Genomic DNA, 13,377 nt, shown 5'->3' with positions numbered 1-13,377 from the left:
CTGGAGGTAGAAGGACACACTTATCACCAGAGACAGGGAATTTGGGGCTGAGAAGCCTGTGTAAACAATCTTTGTTACGTCTTTAATTTACTACCCCAAGACCGAACTCTGTTTAGTTTCTTCAGTGATTGAACAGGGAAAACCTGAGTTTCTTTGTCCTGTCAATTCCTCACAAATGTATTGTTTCTTTGTCTAAAAATACAAAAGTTGCCTGCTTTGGCCACTTCTTTGGTCCCATTTCTACAGGACCTCCATGCAGATGAATTAAAATTTGTTTCTTTTTCTCCTGTTTTGTGCCAGTTTTATTATTAGTCCAGCCACAACTGCTCAAGAAGGTAGAGGGGAATATTTCCCCTGTGTTTCCCTGCCCTCCTCCGTACCCTCTGCCAAAATAAGTGTTGAGAACAATGTCTTTTTGTCTTTTTATCAAATACTCTGGTACACCATCATGATTACAACTTAATTTCACTCGTCTAAGCAGAGGTGATGCATTTTCCTCCTAAATAGTAAGCCTTTTTCAGCTTACACCCTCACATTCCCTAGCATGGATGTTTACATGATTCTTTGCTTTTCTTGCTTGTTTTTATTTCTTTTGGATTGGTTTCAGTTTCTAGCTCATTCATCTGTCAGTCTTATAAGAAGAGTTCCTTAGTGCTGGAGAGAGGGGAACATATATCCTTCTAAGCTGTGGAAGATACACTACTGAGTACCAGAACTTTAAATGGGTGCCATAGGGATAAAATAATGAATGTAGTTACTTTTGCTCCATAACAAATGGAGGTTGATGTTAGGGTGACGTATGAGTTAAGAATGCTTTCCGTTACGAGTAACAAAATACTCAAGCAGTATTAATGTAATCCATAATGACATTTATGTACTTACAAGAACACAGGAGGTAGAGGATCCCAGGGTTGATTTGGTAGCTCAGTGATGTCACTAAAGACCCAGTCTCTTTCATCCTCAGAATCTTTCATCTTTTGGCTTGTTGCCTCATGGTCAAAAGATGACTGCCATAGCTCCAAACACAAAGTTTTTACATGACAGTGTCCAAAAAAAGAAAGAAGAGGCAGGTGAGAATAGCCTTCCTCCTCATACAACTCTGGCTTTTTATCCAAAGCGAAGATCTTTCATGGAAACCGCAGTGTACTTCCCCTCATTGGTTAGAGCTAGGTCACATATCTACTATAAACATAAATCAATAGCAAAGAAAAATGGCATTACCATGATTGGCTTAGACCAGTCATTATCCATTATCTAAAGCTGGGCACCTTGCTGTCCATCAAAATTTGGCTTCTGTTATCAAAGAAGGGGAAGACTTTTTATCACATTTGGATTAAGAGATGATAGTCATAAAGTTACAAAAGTAAGGTCTACGAGGAAGACCCTAGCAGGAACTTCCAGAGATGAGGAAGTGGAAGCAAATGAGATGACTAGCTCCCTAGTTCCCTGGCACAAAAGCAATCTTGAGCAATTCCCTTTAACCCTCCCAGATATAGGTAAACATAAACATGTCTTTGCTGTGTTATTGAGGACATTGAAGAGAGGATGTTTAACAGATTTGGGGGGGAATAGATGCTTGTTTGTACATTGAGCAGATAAATACATTGTAGGTGAAGATTAAAGGAAAAATAAGCCTATATCGGTGTTTACAATGTGAAAAGAAAAAAAAAAAAGAGGTACTTCTTTGTTTTTCAGGAAGTTCAGGTTTACTGACTTGCTCATGAAATGAAGCACAGTATCAAAATGGTCATTAAATCAGTTAGCATTTTATCTTAAAAGCAGAGGTGCACTAAAATACCTCACATATGCTCAAGTACAAAGGTGAAATTTGCTTCCCCCCAAATTTATTACCCCTTAGAAGAGACGACATTGCTTTCTATGTGGGTTCTTTAAAGTGCTGCTTTGGGAAGTCATGATGGGCTGGAATGGTCTCACTCAGTGTTTCTTTTGGGTGCTTGTGAAGGTCATCTGCTGGGATCAGTAAAAAAGGAGCAAAGAAACTGAATACAGAGTTAGTCATGATACTGGGGGCTGTGACTTCACAATGGCAAATGTTGGATATTGTTTTAAACACACCTTCTGAAAATCACTTTAAAAAGCAATACAAGAGATGGGTATATCATGGCCATCAAAATGGTACCTGTAGGAGGATGAATTTTTACTGAAAAGAAGAAGTTGCTTATAGAAATGGGTACTGGTGCCTTTAGAGACAACTTCCAGAGACAGCTTCACACATGCTTCAAGGAGTGCCATGTCTCACACCAAGAGAATCAGATGTGTTCTAGAACATGCTGTTGGAGGAATGGAAAGGCAGCTGCTGTATGCTAAAGATAGTCATGCCAGAGCTTGAATAAAATGTGTTTTTAAAATTCCAATTAAATTAATGAAGTAAAAAGTATAAGTAAATGTTTGAACTATTTTTTTCTATATCCCTAAAAGTTTACATGTACAAGTTGGCCATCTTTCCTTTTGAATATTTTTAGACTTTTCTTTGAAAAAATGGAATATTTCTTTATATTCAAGATTGCCTTATATTTGGCATTACTAACAAACTTGTCCCAGTTTAGTCTTACTACATCTTTCCTTGATGTTTTACATTTTAATAATATAAAAAGTTTTAAACACCTAGAGTGTTCTAGAGTGAGTGATGGAGTGCCGTATGTTAACTCATGAAAAAATTTTACATAGTTTATAAAGAGACATGCAGTTAAGTGCCAGACTGATTTAAAAAAAAGTTATTAGTCTTTGGGTTTGAGTCTAACACTTGTGTTAGTCATTTCTCCAGAGAAGCAGAACCATCGGGGATGCACACACACACACACACATATATATATACAGAGAAAGAGAGAGAGAGAGGAATTGTCTCATGCAATTAGGGGGGCTGACAAGTCCCAAGATCTGCAGTCAGCAAGCTGGAGACCCAGCAGAGCCAATGGTATAGATCCAATCTGAGTCCAAAGGCCTAAAAATCACTACAGCTAATACTGTAGTTCCAATACAAAGGCCAGCAGGCTCACAACCCAGGAAGAACCAATGTTTTGGTTTGAGTCCAAAGGCAGGAAAAAAACCAATGTTCCAGCTGAAAGCCAGTCAAGCAGGAGGAATTCCCTCTTATTTAGGGGAGGGCCAGACTTTTGTTCTATTCAGACCTTCGATTGATTGGATGAGCCCCACCCACATTGGAGAGAGCAATCTGCTTTACCCAGTCTATCAATTTAAATGTTAAGTTCATCCAAAATACCCTCACAGAAACACCCAGCATAATATTTGACCACATAGCTGGATATCCTGTGACACAGTCAAGTTGACATGTAAAATTAACTATCACAACACTTATGGAAATGTGGGGTTTTACTCTTTTTTTTAGGATTTATATTAAGCCTAGTTCCCAGAAAGATATGTATAAAATATTGTAAGATTAACTATGCCATAGAAAAGTACCGCTTATTTGTTTTAAAAATTAAACATGGGCTTCCCTGGTGGCGCAATGGATAAGAATCTGCCTGCCAATTCAGGGGACACAGGTTCCATCCCTGGTCCGGGAAGATCCCACATGCTGCAGAGCAACTAATCCCGTACACCACAACTACTGAGCCTGTAATCTAGAGCCCTCGAGCCACAACTACTGAGCCTGCGTGCCACAACTACTGAAGCCCACGCACCTAGAGCCTGTGCTTCGCAACAAGAGAAGCCACCGCAATGAGAAGCCCACGCACCACGATGAAGAGTAGCCCCTGCTCACCGCAACTAGAGAAAGCCCACGTGCAGTAACAAAGACCCGACGCAGCCAAAAATAAATAAATAAATAAATAATTAATTAATTAAAAAAAAATTAAACTTGGAAGGATATTTCTTTAGGGACCTTTCCTGAGTGTGCTGTCTACATTCTTTGTTTATGAAATGGGTCCAGGTGATGTGATAAAGTTCTGTAGGGTTAGTACTTTTTGATCTTTAACACAGAGATATCATGACACAAAGATGAGTGGTCTTGAATAGAATGGAGTTGCATCTTGTGTGTGTTGAACTTTTGCCAACTTAACCGTACAGAATTGGCAGAAAAGAAGACAGAGTAAGAGGTACCAATTTAAGTAATATAGATCATTCTGCTAGACATTTCCCCTCAATGAATATATGCTTCTTAGTGAATGTGAGATGGGAGCTGGGAGTCAGTCTTATCCTCCTGAATCTCCTAGTGTGAGCATCTCAGTGCTGAGTGTATTCCAGTATTGACATATTCTGTTATGCTTTAGAAAATATATATGGCCAGTAAACTCACCCCAATGATTTCATCTGATCTACAGCCAAAGAAATAGCTATATGTTCTTCTTTTTTTTTAAAATAAATTTATTTATTTATTTATTTTTGGCTGCGTTGGGTCTTCGTTGCTGCGCACGGGTTTTTCTCTCGTTGCGGCGAGCGGGGGCTACTTTTCTTTGAGGTGCGCAGGCTTCTCATTGCAGTGGCTTCTCTTTGCTGCAGAGCACGGCTCTAGGCATGCGGGCTTCAGTAGCCGTGGCACGCGGGCTCAGTAGTTGTGGCTCACGGGCTCTAGAGTACAGGCTCAGTAGTTGTGGCTCACGGGCTTAGTTGCTCCACAGCATGTGGGATCTTCCAGGACCAGGGCTTGAACCCGTGTCGCCTGCATTGGCAGGGGGATTCTTGAGGACTGTGCCACCAGGGAAGTCCCTAGCTATGTGTTCTAATGCTAGAAGAAAGCCTCTGTTGTACCTCCTGAGAAGCTGTGCCATATTTTTGTGTGTGTGGAGAATTGAAGAGATTCCCCAAGAGACTCTCTAAGCTTCAACTTAAAAACTATCCCTGATTTAAGATGCCACTGAGCTATCTTTGATTCTGTTGGGATTGTGTCTTTCTTAAGAGGAAATGTTAACTGGCAGCACTTTCAAGAGCCTTATGGTTTTAGGTTTGCTCCTTTTAAAGAACATTTCCCCTCACTCCCTGCTGGAGATATCTGGAATGCAAATATTGGCTTTCCACTGTGTGCATGTATTATGGGACTGGAGGGCAGAGATGTAGAAAGACTTCTTTAGGACCATTTCTTTGGGTAAGAAAGGCATTAGCCACTGTCTTTTAGGTTTGCTGGGACATTCACTAAGCTTTGCCCTTTGTGCTGGGGTTTATTAAAAAGTACAAATAAGGTAAATGGAATAAGATACTATTCAAATAAAGAGTAGGTTATATAAATTCTGATTAGAAGAAAGAAATTTATAAGATAGAGATACTTAGTCTAAAATTTAGAGAGCCCATAGTATACCTGCTGATATCCTGGGTCAGCTGAGGAGGAGAGCTTTCAAAAGATTTCACTGGACTTGGCTGGGCATAGGAGGTGGCAGGAGCAAGCCTGAGAGGAAAGGGTAATGATAGCTGTAATTTATTGTGCACCTACCCATTTGATAGGCATCCGACTCTGGATAAACCAGTGATAAACAAGACAGACAGGATCCATGCTCTCTTGGACCAACCTTCTAATAGGTATGTTTGGGAAGGAGGGATGGAAGGGCAGCAAACAAATAAATGAAGAAAGTAATGAAATGTGACGAGAACTATTAACAATACAGAAGATTAATATAGCAGAGTGACTTGGTGGTGGTGAGGATGCTACTTTAGATTGGGTGGTCAGGGAAGGCCTCTCTGAAGAAATAACATTTGAACTGAGACCTGAATGATGTAAATTTAGATCCATGATTTAAAGATGCAGAACTTTCCAGAGAGAGGGAAGAGCGAATGCAAAGGCCCTAACATGGAAATGGTTACAAAGTGCCACTTTGTTATTAGTTGGGCCAGTGCCCAAGACCTTCCAGTGTAGAGCACTGATAAAGGTAGGCTGATGTAGAAGGAGTCTTAAGTGGGACTTTCTCCCACTTTCTCCTAAATAGTCCCCTCAAATGAACAGCATGCTTAAGAATTCTGACTGGGGGACAGTGGGAGGGAGTGGGGAAGAATGAAAGTGTTGCAGGCAAGACCTGGTGCTCTGGACATCACTTTGGCTCATGGATGCTATTGCCTAAAGTTGGAAAGAAGGCAGGACAGAAAGAAGGAAATGGTTACCCTTCCTTGAGGAATCAGACTTTTACCAACTTAGAGTAAGTGTTGTGTAGCGACCTTGCCCTTAATTAGTAAGACTCAGTATGCTTGAATTTGGCCAGTTGGCTTAGGACTTGCTCCTTTGAGGGACGTGGGGGTGTAGGGAGAGAGAGAAAGAGTGGCAGGCCTAGTCCCCACCGCTTGCAGATGCTTTCTTATCTAGCTATTTTAGGTACAAGGAAATCAGACACATAAAGGATAAGTAACTTGCCCAACAAGCAGGTGGCAGAAATAGCATTTAAAAGCAGGTCTGTTTTGATTCAAAAGTAGATCAGACTGCTCTTTCTACAGATCAGGGTAAATCAATGAATTTTTCATTCTTACGCCCTAAAATATTTTACTCACCTTCCAGAGTAAAAACCTCACTCTGTTGGATCAGACCCAGTTAGATAATTTCATTGAGTTTAGATATTTAGCTTTATTCCTGGAATCATAATAATTTAAAATATATGTATTTCATTTAGGCAAAATTCCTGTAAGGAATTGACAATTTTACTTTCTTTGTATGAGAGGTAACGGGTGTCCAATTGTTCAGCCTGTTTCCATGGAGAGAATTGACAGCAATCATAAATGGTATGATCATCCTATCTGCACTGGATGGCTAAAAGCCAAACAGTAATCCTCATCAAACCCTTTTGCGTTCATTCTCATTGTCTCTCTCTCTCTCTCTCTTTCTTTTTCCCTCTCACCTACTCTTCCTCTCTCCCTCTCCTTCCCAGCCTCTTGCTGAGTGTCTACTTTTTGTTCTTCCCTTATATCAAAGGTTAACATGTGAAGTCTGTTCTAGGTATAATTACACAGTTTTCTTTTTCAGGAGACAGTTTTGCAACTGATGATAAAAATATTCAGTCTCCAGGGTTAACTGTAGTAAATATATTTAAAAAAGAGATATGTGTTCTGAGAATAGAGACTCTAAATGATATGTCCAGATTTATGACTGGTTATCTGTTTTTTTGGTTCCAAATCCTAATTCTCTGTTTGTCCTCAATTTTTAATTTCAATTAAAAAATATTTAGTGACTTCCCAAGTGTGAAAACACTGAACTGGCTGGTATTTGGGACTGGGACCTATTAAATAATGTATTAGTGTCTCCTCCAAGATCAGCTTTGTGATCTTCTATGAAGAGGAATCCATTCTATTCAACATTTTTAACTCATAAGAATAAAAATAATAGCTACCAAGTTTGAATGCTTACCATGTGTCAGACATTGTGTGTATCAATATTTTACAAAGATTACCTCATTTTATCCTCACAACAATCTCATTAGTTAGATGTTTGTGTTCTCATTTTTCAGTCAAGGAAATTGAAACTCAGAAGGGTTAAATGGTCACTCAAGGTTATATCCAAATTAAATGCCAGAGGCTGGATTTGAACCCCTGTCTGTCTAACTCTAAACTGTGGACCTCCAGTTTCCTAAAGAAGCCCAGTTGGAATCAGGGGGTTGAAGAGTGCCCATCTTTAGAGAGTTTGGCCTGGGTTGAAAGAATGTACTGTAACTCTGGTTATCATCTTGCAAGGTGATAGAAGTTAGAGCTGAGATCCTTAATGTGGAGCTGTGGCTTCAAAGAAGTCTAGAATTCTCCTTTTAGTTAATATTGCTAAAAATTACCTTGGAAAAGGCAGTTTGGTAGTAAAGTTCTCCAGAGTTTCTAAATTTGGAGATGTAACCCCCTATATATGTAGACGAACTGTGCTTAGGGCCCAGGAGAGCATGGAAATGAGAGGAAGAAATAAAAGAGATTCAACTTAAGGGAAAGAAAAGAAAGCTGTAACATCTGATGAAAAATAATCGAGAGCAGATTTCAGTAAGGAAGAGGAATGGAAAATAGACTCATGCCAAAGGGGAACTGAAGACAATGATGTCTGGATTAGATCATTTGGGAGCTACCGAGAGGCTACAACCATGGGCACTCTTATAAATTTATGATGATGGTGATGATGGTGTGCAGCAATAAGTAGGAAGTGCAAACTAAGGAAAAGAAGAAAAGTGTCTGAGTTTCATTACCCCATAAATCCAGGAGAAAAATACTCTCTCTTCACATGTCAAGGGTAAAATTGTGCCTCCAGTTCTCTATTTCATTTGGCATACCTTATTCCCATAAAGGAGCACCCTGGAGGGAGTTCCTATGAGGACCAAAAAAAATGAGTGTATCACAGAAATGTCGACTACTAGGAAAATCCATTTTACTTTTCTTCTTGCTGTGGTTTTACCATAGGCAGAAATTTCAGGGAAAGAAAGAAGGAAGAAAGCAAAAAAAGGGAGGTAGAGAAGAAAAAGGGAGGAAAAATAATTCCAGTTTCCAAATATTTGTGGCATACCATTGTAACTAAGTGCTGATAAAAGGGACTCATGGATGGATATATTATTAAAAATACGAATAAATGGATTTCATGGGTTCATGTGCTTTCCTGGTAGAGTTGATAGGAATGCCTTTTTGGAAAAGAAATGAATTCTCCTTGTTTGATAGCCCTGTGGTTTGAGCCTCATGTGCTGTGTTACAGCTTTGGAAAGGGAAAGCCCATTCCACAGGGAGCCAATCTACTGAGATGCGACCCAGGCATAAAGAAATGCTTCCCGTGTGCAGTGGATTCATCTTGTGCTCACTTAGAAGCCAGTGCAAGTGTAAGGTCTCCTCCATGCCTAAAGTATGCAAGTGACAGCTGTTCCTGGGGGCCCCAACTGGCTTGGCAAGAAATGCAGCTACCATGTTCTTCTCTACAAGATTTCACAGAGCAGTGTGTTTGTGCATCGAATGAAATAAGACTTAGATTAAAACCCAGCATTTTTATGGAGTATCTGCTCTTTGTCAGTCCCTGTGTCTAGTAGTTTTGCATACATTACCTTGTTTAATCTTTTTTTTTTTAGCCAATTTTTAAAAAATTTATTTATTTATTTATTTATTTTTGGCTGCGTTGGGTCTTTGTTGCTGCACGTGGGGTTTCTTTAGTTGCGGCGAGCAGGGGCTACTCTTCGTTGCAGTGCGCGGGCTTCTCATTGTGGTGGCTTCTCTTGTTGTGGAGCACAGGCTCTAGGCACGCAGCTTCAGTAGTTGTGGCACACGGGCTCAGTAGTTGTGGCTCATGGGCTCTAGAGCGCAGACTCAGTAGTTGAGGCACACAGGCTTTGTTGCTCCATGGCATGTGGGATCCTCCCAGACCAGGGATTGAACCTGTGTCCCCTGCATTGGCAGGCGGATTCTGAACCACTGTGCCACCAGGGAAGTCCCACCTTGTTTAATCTTTTAACAGTGACAAATGCATCTATTAATGTATTAAAGTTATGCAACTTTTATATTAAAACAGTGGAACAAGCCCTGTTGGAAGATTTACAAGTTTATACTTCATCACCTACATGGTAAAGATTCATTGCTGAAGATTTGCTAGTTCCTTAAAGAACAGATGGTTTGAATACCCAGATATCTGTAGGTGGACTTTTCTTTGCTTACTTCCCTTTTTTAGCCTAATTCACTTGTTCGCTCTCAAATATTTATTGTCAGGTTTGAATACACAGAGCAATATAACTTGCACCCTACAGATGATTTAAATGATTTTTCAGTGTAAAGTTTGACTATAAGCAGAGCCTTAGGCTCTGGTGTTAAAACTTAAGTCCCCTCCCTTATGATATGACTACTATATTTGAGTATAGGCCATTTAGATCCTTGGGAATGCCTTAGAGTTTTCATTTACTATATATGTATATTTATTTCTGAATCCTCATTCTCTTTCACACATACGCATGCTATGTGGTACATCTTTATTGGTGACAAGTTTAGTTTACAAATATATAACATATTGGTGTGAATGGTGGTAAACTTTTAATTTAGTTCCAGGTTCTTCTCTTATTTTATGTGCTTTCTTAAGAATAATACAGGTATACCTGTTTTATTGCATTTCGCTTTATTGTGCTTCACAGATATTGAATTGTTTACAAATTGAAGGTTTGCGCCAACTCTGTGTCAAACTAGTCTATCAGCACCATTTTCCCAACAGCATTTGCTCACTCTGTGTCTCTTATCACATTTTGGTAATTCTAGCAATATTTCAAACTTCGTATGTTTGTTATGGTGATCTGTGATCACTAATCTTTGCTGTTACTATTATATTGTTTTGGCATTTTTTTAGCAAAAAAGTATTTTAAAATTAATGTATATATATTATGTTTTTTAAAGAAATACTGCTATTTATTGCATACTTAATATACTACAGCATGGTGTAAACATAACTTTTTGCACTGGGACACCAAAGAATTTGTGTGACTCGTTTTGCTGCAATATTAGCTTTATTGCTGTGGAATGGCACCTGACCCACAATATCTCGGAGGTATGCCTGTGTAGACTGTTGTGCTGTATTGATTTTTAATAATATAACTTAACTAAAAAAGGCATGTAGAGACCCCATATTCCAGTTGAGGTTATGTCTACATTTTGGGGAGTGATCTGTATAGCAAAGCAGTAAAGCCATAACTGTTTATCACTTTCTTAAAAATTTTATGCAAGAAGCTTATCATATAACTTATAATGTTGTTCCTTCATATCCTTCTTATACTTTTATTTTAGATGCATTGCTAGTAGCTTAAAACTGCATTACTATATAGCAACCATTGCCTCAAAGTGTGTCTTTTATGTATTTGACACTAACAGATAGATACCTTTGTTTTCAATATGTTTTCATATAAATTTATTAATTACTCAAGTAGTCCTTGGGGTTGTCCCAGACATTGACCTGTGAATTAACTAACAGAACTGCATTTAAAGCTGACGGAGAGCTCTTGAGCATTTCTAGGTTGATCACATTTGTTTCTGGTATGTGTTTATGACACTTAAAGGAAACCAAAGTCCAGATATAAATGAATTAATGTCAGCATTGGAGGATATTTGTATAACCTAAATAGGTGCTGGGGTCCCATGTGGTTCAGTCTTAAGACAGCATAGCAAATGAAATAATTGAAAAATAATTCTAAATTTTACCCATGTCTCTCCAGGAACTTCAAAAATTATTTTATTCATTGCACATGGCAACTCTTCTCAAAACCCCCTTCCATCCTTCTTTTTTTTCCAGTGATCTTTCACTTTGCACTCTCAGAAGCTAGGTTCTCCCTCTCTTTCACCCCTTTATTCTCAAATAGCTGTACTATTTCTATTAAGGCTGCAGTCTTTGACCCCCCCCCCCCTTATTTTCATCCCAGTCTTCCAGTTCTGCTTTTGTTACCATTCACATAATTCATCATAAAAAATGAAATTTCTGGGACTTCCCTGGTGGTGCATTGGTTAGGAATCCGCCTGCCAGTGCAGGGGACACGGGTTTGAGCCCTGGTCCAGGAAGATCCCACATGCTGCGTAGCAACTAAGCCCGCGCGCCACAACTGCTGAGCCTGTGCTCTAGAGCCCACGTGCCACAATTACTGAAGCCCGCGCGCCTAGAGCCCATGCTCTGCAACAAGAGAAGCCACCGCAACGAGAAGCCCGCACACCGGAACGAAGAGTAGCCCCCACTCGCTGCAACTAGAGGAAGCCGCGCGCAGCAACAAAGACCCAACGCAGCCAAAAATAAAGTAAATAAATAAATTTATGAAAAAAAGAAAAAAGAAACTTCTCTTAGAAAGTGGGTAAAGGAAAAGGCCGAGCAAAATAGAGTTCTTTTCTGGGGGGAATATAAGGTTTGGAACAAAATTTGTCTTTAGTACATTTAAAAACTTGATTAAATACAGTGCTTATGAAATTCATTGTTAATACCATAATTTCAAAGAATTATGAATTCCTTTGAAAATAAACTTCATTTTCAGAGTGAATTTAATAAATAGGAGAAGTAGAAGCCAAAAAGAATGGAATTCATTAATTTAGGGCAACTGTAGAGTAGAATACCAGAGAAAATCCAGCAGATCACAAAATTGTAATATAGTTAGTGAGCAAATATGCACCCTCAGGGAAAAATGATCAGGGGGTCACAGAGGACATTGAATAATAAGGTAGCTATGCAGCACTAATGAAGACCAAGCTGAATTCAGAAATAAAGAGAAATGACAAAACTTTCTTTTCTTCATATTCATCCAGAAAATGTAGATTTTGAAGGATTCAGGAAAATTTTAACTGAGTTTGGGAGACAGTCACAGATATGATTAATCATATTTGAAAAGAAAAAGCTGAAGTGTGATTTTCATGTGGGAGGATGGCAAGTACTAGCTCTCTGTCTTTACTTGCAGCATTAAGAAAGGAAGAATTGATTTATATAACAGTGAGGCATATTTGCTTAGTCATTGGGGAAAAAATATCATATGGCATTAAATGGCAGAAAATGTTTTTTAAAATAGACAATGTGTTGAATCATGTTCTGGGGAAGTCTTAAGAAATAGGATTCATCTTTGTGCTCTTATAACTCTGGAATAGGAATAAAAATGCTCTGGTTTATGTATGTAGTGTTTTTCCTGCCCTGGAGTCAATGATTTTATGAAATACCTAAAAAAAAACAAAAACAAAAAACCTGTTTCCCGAGATTGCACAAAATACCTTCATTCTATTTTGAGGATATATATGATTTATTTCTTGTTGCTGGAAATTATTACTTATGCTTCTACTAAGTGCATGAATATTTTGAATCAATCGCCTACTCAATAGAGAGAAATTTCTCCTCTTATATTTGGCTAATTTAACATTTGGCCAAATCAGAATGGTTGAATAAGATTCTACCATATGCTATAGCATATCTTTGTGTTATATCTAAGTAGCATATCTAAGGATCCATATTTCCTTATAGAGAGTTAAGTTTCTCCAGTAAAGTTATCTTAAATCACAACTGCTCTTGGGACTTCCCGTCAGTACAGTGGTTAAGACTCTGCCTTCCAATGCAGAAGGCGCGGGTTCGATCCCTGGTCAGGGAACTAAGATCCCTCATACCAGCGGGGTGCAGCCAAAAACTCAAAAAAAAAAAAAAATTAAATCACAATTGCTCTTGCCCTATTTTGAAATAAGCTGGACACCTTTTAAATATATATCCAAGCTTTATTTTTTTTTACCACTTCCTCTCCCTCTTGATAACTAGAAAGATATACATACATACTTGCCTTAACTCCAGCGTGTTAGGATTGAGGTAGCCTATAAATTAACCTTATGTCCTGGAAGTATGCCACAGTGGTGTTTTCTAACCCAGAACCCTTGTCCTGTAACCTTCCTTGGATGAGCAGAGCACGTTGTGTCATTCTTTTTTGCTTATCATGGTGTGCTTGTGTCTTTAATTAACACAGAGAAAAGGAAGTTCATGATTGACTTTCCTTCATTTCA

At 38.8% G+C, this 13,377-nt stretch overlaps 1 protein-coding gene across 16 annotated transcripts in view; it reads left to right on the top strand.

Moving 5' to 3' along the window:
• The window catches only part of FHIT (fragile histidine triad diadenosine triphosphatase), a 1,499,836-nt gene that overhangs the window by 384,779 nt on the left and 1,101,680 nt on the right, over positions 1-13,377 (top strand). The window contains exon 1 of one of the 16 annotated variants that reach the window (XM_061195474.1): positions 5,423-5,490. The exons of the other annotated variants lie outside the window; for them this stretch is intronic. The gene's annotated coding sequence lies outside the window, so the exon portion shown is untranslated. Of the gene's footprint in view, positions 1-5,422; positions 5,491-13,377 lie in introns of those variants that run through there. 16 annotated transcript variants of the gene reach the window in all.

Source organism: Eubalaena glacialis, chromosome 7 (assembly GCF_028564815.1).
Source record: "Eubalaena glacialis isolate mEubGla1 chromosome 7, mEubGla1.1.hap2.+ XY, whole genome shotgun sequence".
Taxonomy (NCBI): Eukaryota; Metazoa; Chordata; class Mammalia; order Artiodactyla; family Balaenidae; genus Eubalaena; species Eubalaena glacialis.
Note: the sequence above shows the minus strand (reverse complement) of the source record. Positions and strands in the feature narration are given on the sequence as shown.